This window comes from Aotus nancymaae, unplaced genomic scaffold (genome assembly GCF_030222135.1).
Source record: "Aotus nancymaae isolate 86718 unplaced genomic scaffold, 86718_ANA_hifiasm-v0.15.2.pri h1tg000019l, whole genome shotgun sequence".
NCBI lineage: Eukaryota > Metazoa > Chordata > Mammalia > Primates > Aotidae > Aotus > Aotus nancymaae.
Window position 1 is genome coordinate 20706360 of NW_026988431.1, and position 5940 is coordinate 20712299.

At 37.3% G+C, this 5940-nt stretch overlaps 1 non-coding gene across 1 annotated transcript; it reads right to left on the minus strand.

Annotated features, from left to right (window-relative positions):
- Positions 1 to 3472: 3472 nt before the first annotated feature.
- Positions 3473 to 3591, minus strand: LOC135275912 (5S ribosomal RNA). Its single transcript, XR_010343502.1, has one exon. It is a non-coding gene; the product is annotated as a 5S ribosomal RNA (ribosomal RNA).
- Between the last annotated feature and the right edge of the window lie 2349 nt (positions 3592 to 5940).

Sequence of the window (5940 nt, forward strand, 5' to 3'; positions counted from 1 at the left end):
TAAAATATGGACTAAAGTGTTCACATTTGGCTTCTGTCCCTTTGAGAATGACCACTCCTGCTGAGGAGACACAGGTGGTTCAAAACCAGGCTAAAAAGATTTCTTGGATGGCATTCTAAATCTTTACTAGAAAATGACATTACCATATGTCTTTCTTCTTCTCCTGTATTTCCTAAATATATCAAAGCTTCAATATAAATAAAAAGAAAAGAGGTAGGGAGGAAGAAAATGTCTCCGAACCTTTCTTGGAAACAGGCCATCAAAAATCTTGACAAAGTCAATCAGTGACTTCTCTTAACAAACTGACACCCAGCCCTTCTAGAAACCATGAGAAACAAGAAGGAAAGTCAGGTTCATTTTTTGTTCAAAGGCTAATGATTCTTGTACCTGCATAAAACATTTTTAAGATTACGGTAGTTCTATGAGAAAGTATTTTAATCCTGACTCTTTGAGACAGAACATTCTTAGTCACCTCAATAACACCTGGTACTATATAAGTCTAAACACATTACCTCTCATGTTTTACATTTGAGAAGTGCTGGGATATCAATAAAGTTTCTGCCTGGCTGAAAATTCTACATTAGAATCAGCAGTTACTTACTAATGTTTGATTTGTTACGAAGACCTCTTGAGAACTCTGGACTCATATTTGATGCTCAATCTCTTTGGCTCAAGTATGCACTGAAAGTGGAACATCCTTAAAATTAACCTCTGCTGGGAAATACAATTCATCTTTGTTGCAATCACACAAAACAATATACTCTATACTTATTTTTTTAGGTCTCACTTTCCTATAACACTTTTTAAAAAGTCCTCTTCTCCTAGACATATATGGTTTATATTATTCTAGTCCCCAACACAAATTATGGTTTTGTTAAAGATATGAAAATTTCTGAAAATGCAACACTCGTCTTCTATTTCAACTTTATCCTTTCCAGTTTAGCAACATAGAAAATTGATAGCTGAATTACCTTGCAATACTGGAAGAAATTATCCAAAATCCAGAAATAGGTTCTGATGGGCTTCCAGAACATATTAGCATAGTTCATTTATCTTTATCATTCAATATTTAACTTTAGCTGTTCAGATCTGACTATTCAGTTTGCTAACTTCCCTCTTACAACACACTTTCTATTTTTACTACAACTTCTCTGCTGAATTTTCTCTTTTGATGTCTCCAAAGATGAAGCCAACATTTAAAAAATTCAGTTCAAAAGTAGCAATCACATGCTGCTATAGAAATGAAGGTCTGCAAGTTCACATGCCCCTCAAATTTTTTCAAATACATCTTGAAGAACAAAGGAGAGGATTATTTAGAATTTGCTTTAAAAGATGACTTGTAATTATAAGAATTACTTTTTATAACAGCATGTGGAATATACTGAAGTATGACAACTCTACAGCCATTCCCCATCACCACCACTACCTTCTTTTCTCCATATGATCACAAAAGTGACTCATACTCCAGCTCCAAAAACTAAATGTTGATCAATCTAAGCTAATTATGTTGATTCGATCACCTTTACTAAGGAATGGTTTAGACATGCACATGTGGCTCTACCTTGGTCAATGAGACAAAATAAAGTCCCTGGAAAAGTTTCCTTTTTTATTTTTATTTATTTTTCTTATTGTACGTTAGGTTCTGGGGTACATGTGCAGATCATGCAGGATTGTCGCATAGGTACACACATGGCAATGTGGTTTGCTGCCTCCATCCCCTAGTCATCTACATCTGGCATTTCTCCCCATGTTATCCCTCCTCAATTTCTCCACCCCTCCGCTGTCTCTCCCTTGCCCCCTTCAAGAGACCCCAGTGTGTGATGCTCCCCTCCCTGTGTCCATGTGTTCTCACTGTTCATCATCAACCTATGAGTGAGAACATGCCGTGTTTGATTTTCTGTTCTCTTGTCAGTTTTCTGAGAATGATGGCTTCCAGATTTATCCATGACCCTAAAAATGACATAAATTGACCATTATTTATGGCTGCATAGTATTCCATGGTGTATATGTGCCACATTTTCATTGTCCAGTCTATTGTCAATAGGCATTTGGGTTGGTTCCAGGTCTTTGCTATTGTAAACAGTACCACTATGAACATACATGTGCATGTGTCCTTACAATAGAATGATTTATAATCCTTTGGGTATATACCCAGTAATGGGATTATTGGATCAAATGGAATTTCTATTTCTAGGTCCTTGAGGAAGCACCACACTCTCTTCCACAATGGTTGAACTAGTTTACATTCCCACCAACAGTGTTAAAGTGTTCCTCTTTCTCCACATCTTTTCCAGCATCTGTTGTCTCCAAATATTCTAATGATCGCCACATGTGCATGTCTAAACCATTCCTTAGTAAAGGTGATCGAATCAACATAATTAGCTTAGGAGGTGGTGTCTCAATGCCGTTTTGATTTGCATTTCTCTAATAATCAGGGATGGTGAGTATTTTTTCATATGTTTGTTGGTCTCATATATGTATTCTTTTGTAAAGTGTCTGTTCATATCCTTTGCCCACTTTTGGATGGGTTTGTTTGTTTTTTTTCTTGTAAATCTATTTAAGTTCTTTGTAGATTCTGGATATTAGCCCTATGTCAGATGGTAGATTGCAAAAATTTTTTCCCATTCTGTTGGTTGTCGGTTTGCTCTAATGATTGTTTCTTTTGCTGCGCAGAAGCTCTGGAGTTTAATTAGGTCCCATTTGTCTATTTTGGCTTTTGTTGCCAATGCTTTTGGTGTTTTAGTCATGAAGTCCTTGCCTATGCCTATGTCCTGAAAGGTTTTGCCTAGGTTTTCTTCTAGGGTTTTTATGGTCTTAGGTCTTATGTTTAAATCTTTAATCCATCTGGAGTTACTTATAGTGTAAGGTGTCAGGAAGGGGTCCAGTTTCTGCTTTCTGCACATGGCTAGCCAGTTTTCCCAACACCATTTATTAAACAGGGAATTCTATCCCCATTGCTTGTTTTTGTCAGACTTGTCAAAGATCAGATGGTTGTGGAAGCATAGTGTTGCCGCCAGGGCCTCTGTTCTGTTCCATTGGTCTATATTTCTGTTTTCGTACCAGTACCATGCTGGTTTGATTACTGTAGCCTTGTAGTATAGTTTGATATCAGGTAGCATGATGCCTCTGGCTTTGTTCTTTTTGCTTAGGATTGTCTTGGCTATGCAGGCTCTCTTTTGATTCCATATTAAGTTTAAGGTAGTTTTTTCTAGTTCTGTGAAGGTCACTGGTAGCTTGATAGGGATGGCATTGAATCTACAAATTAGTTTGGGCAGTATGGCCATTTTCACGACATTGATTCTTCCTAACCATGAGCATGGAATATTTCTCCATCTGTTTGTGTCCTCTCTTATTTCATTGAGCAGTAGTTTGTAGTTCTCCTTGAAGAGGTCCTTTACATCCTTTGTTAGTTGTATTCCTAGGTATTTTATTCTCTTTGTTTTTTTTTTTTTTCCATATATATTTTTTTAAAAGCCTACAGCACCTGATATTCCCAGGTGGTCTCCCATCCAAGTACTAGCCAGGCCCAACCCTGCTTAGTTTCCGAGATCAGATGAGATCAGGCATGTTCAGGGTGGTATGGCTATAGATGGTATTTTATTCTCTTTGTAGCAATTGTGAATGGGAGTTTGCTCATGATTTGGCTATCTGTCAGTCTATTATTGGTGTATAGGAATGCCTGTGATTTCTACACGTTCATTTTGTACCCTGAGACCGCTGAAGTTGCTTATCAGTTTAAGGAGATTTTGGGCTGAGATGATAGAGTCTTCTAAATATACAATCATGTTGTCTGCAAATAGAGACAAATTGACTTCCTCTTTTCCTAACTGAATACCCTTAATTTTCTTTTCTTGCCTAATTTCTCTGGCTAGAATTTTCAATACTATATTGAATAGGAGTGGTGAGAGAGGGCATCCTTGTCTAGTGCCAGATATCAAAGGGAATGTTTCCAGTTTTTGCCCATTCAGTATATTGGCTGTAGGTTTGTCTTAATAGCTTTCATAGTTTTGAGATATGTTCCTTGGATACCAAGTTTATTGAGAGTTTTTAGCATAAAGAGCTCTTGAATTTTGTCGAAGGCCTTCTCTACATCTATTGAGATGATCATATGGTTTTTGTCTTTGGTTCTGTTTATGTGGTGGATTACATTTATAGACTTGCATATGTTGAACCAGCCTTGCATCCCTGGGATGAAGCCTACTTGATCATGATGGATAAGCTTTTTGATGTGCTGTTGCAATCGGTTTGCCAGTATTGAAGATTTTTGCATCTATGTTCATCATGGATATTGGCATCAAGTTTCCTTTTTTTGTTGAGTCGCTGCTGGGTTTTGGTATCAGGATAATGTTGGTCTCATAAACTGATTTGGGAAGGATTCTCTCTTTTTGTATTGTTTGGAATAGTTTCAGAAGGAATGGTACCAGCTTCTCTTTGTATGTCTAGTAGGATTTGGCTGTGAACCTGTCTGAACCTGGACTTTTTTTTGTTGGTAGGCTATTAATTGCTGCGTCAACTTCAGCCCTTGTTATTGGTCTATTCAAGGTTTCAACTTCTTCCTGGTTTAGGCTTGGGAGGATGCAAGTGTCCAGGAATTTATCCATTTCTTCCAGATTTACTGGTTTATGTGCATAGAGTTGTTTGTAGTAATCTCTGATTGTAGTTTGTATTTCTGTGGAATCAGTGGTGATATCCCCTTTGTCTTTTTTTATTGAATCCATTTGATTCTTCTCCCTTTTCTTTTTTATTAATCTGGCTAGTGGTCTATTTTGTTGATCTTTTCAAAAAAACGGCTCCTGGATTTATTGATTTTTTGAAGGCTTTTTTTGTGTCTCTATCTCCTTCACTTTTGCTCTGATCTTAGTTATTTCTTGTCTTCTGCTAGCTTTTGAGTTTTTTTTTATCTTGCTCCTCTAGTTCTTTCAATTTTGATGATAGGGGGTTGATTTTAGATCTTTCCTTGCTTCTCATGTGGGCATTTATTGTTATACATTTCCCTCTAGATACTGCTTTAAATGTATCCCAGAGATTCTGGTATGTTGTGTCTTCATTATCAATGGGTTCAAAGAACATCTTTATTTCTGCCTTCATTTCATTGTTTATCCAGTCGAGTTTCAGGAGCCAGTTGTTCATTTTCCATGAAGTTGTGTGGTTCTGAGTTAGTTCTGAATTCTGAGATCTAATTTGATTGCCCTGTGGTCTGAGAGACTGTTTGTTATGATCTCCATTCTTTTGCATTTGCTGAGGAGTTATTTACTTCCAATTATGTGGTCAGTTTTAGAGTAGGTGCCATGTGGTGCTGAGAAGAATGTGTATTCTGTGGGTTTGGGGTGGAGATTTCTGTAGATGTCTATTAGCTCTGCTTGGTCCAGATCCGAGTTCAAGTTCTGGATATCCTTGTTAATTTTCTGCCTCATTGTTCTGTCTAATATTGACAATGGAGTGTTAAAGTCTCCCACTATTACTGTGTGGGGGTTTGAGTCTCTTTGTAGGTCATTAAGAACTTGTTTTATGTACCTGGGTGCTCCTGTATTGGGTGCGTATATATTTAGGATCGATAGCTCTTCTTGTTGCATTGACCTTTTACTGTTAGGTATGCCCTTCTTTGTCTCTTTTGATCTTTGTTGGTATAAAGTCCATTTTATCAGAGACTAGGATTGAGACTCCTGCTTTTTTTTGCTCTCCATTTGCTTGATAAATCTTCTTTCATCCCTTTATTTTGAGCCTATGTGTGTCTTTGCATGTGAGATGGATTTCCTGAATACAGCACACCGATGGGTCTTGACTTTTTATCCAATTTGCCAGTCTGTGTCTTTTGATTGGGGCATTTAGCCCATTTACACTTAAGGCTAATATTGTGTGTGAATTTGATCCTGCCATTTTGATGCTAGCTGGATGTTTTGCCCATTAATTGACACATTTTTTTCATTGTGTCAATGGTCT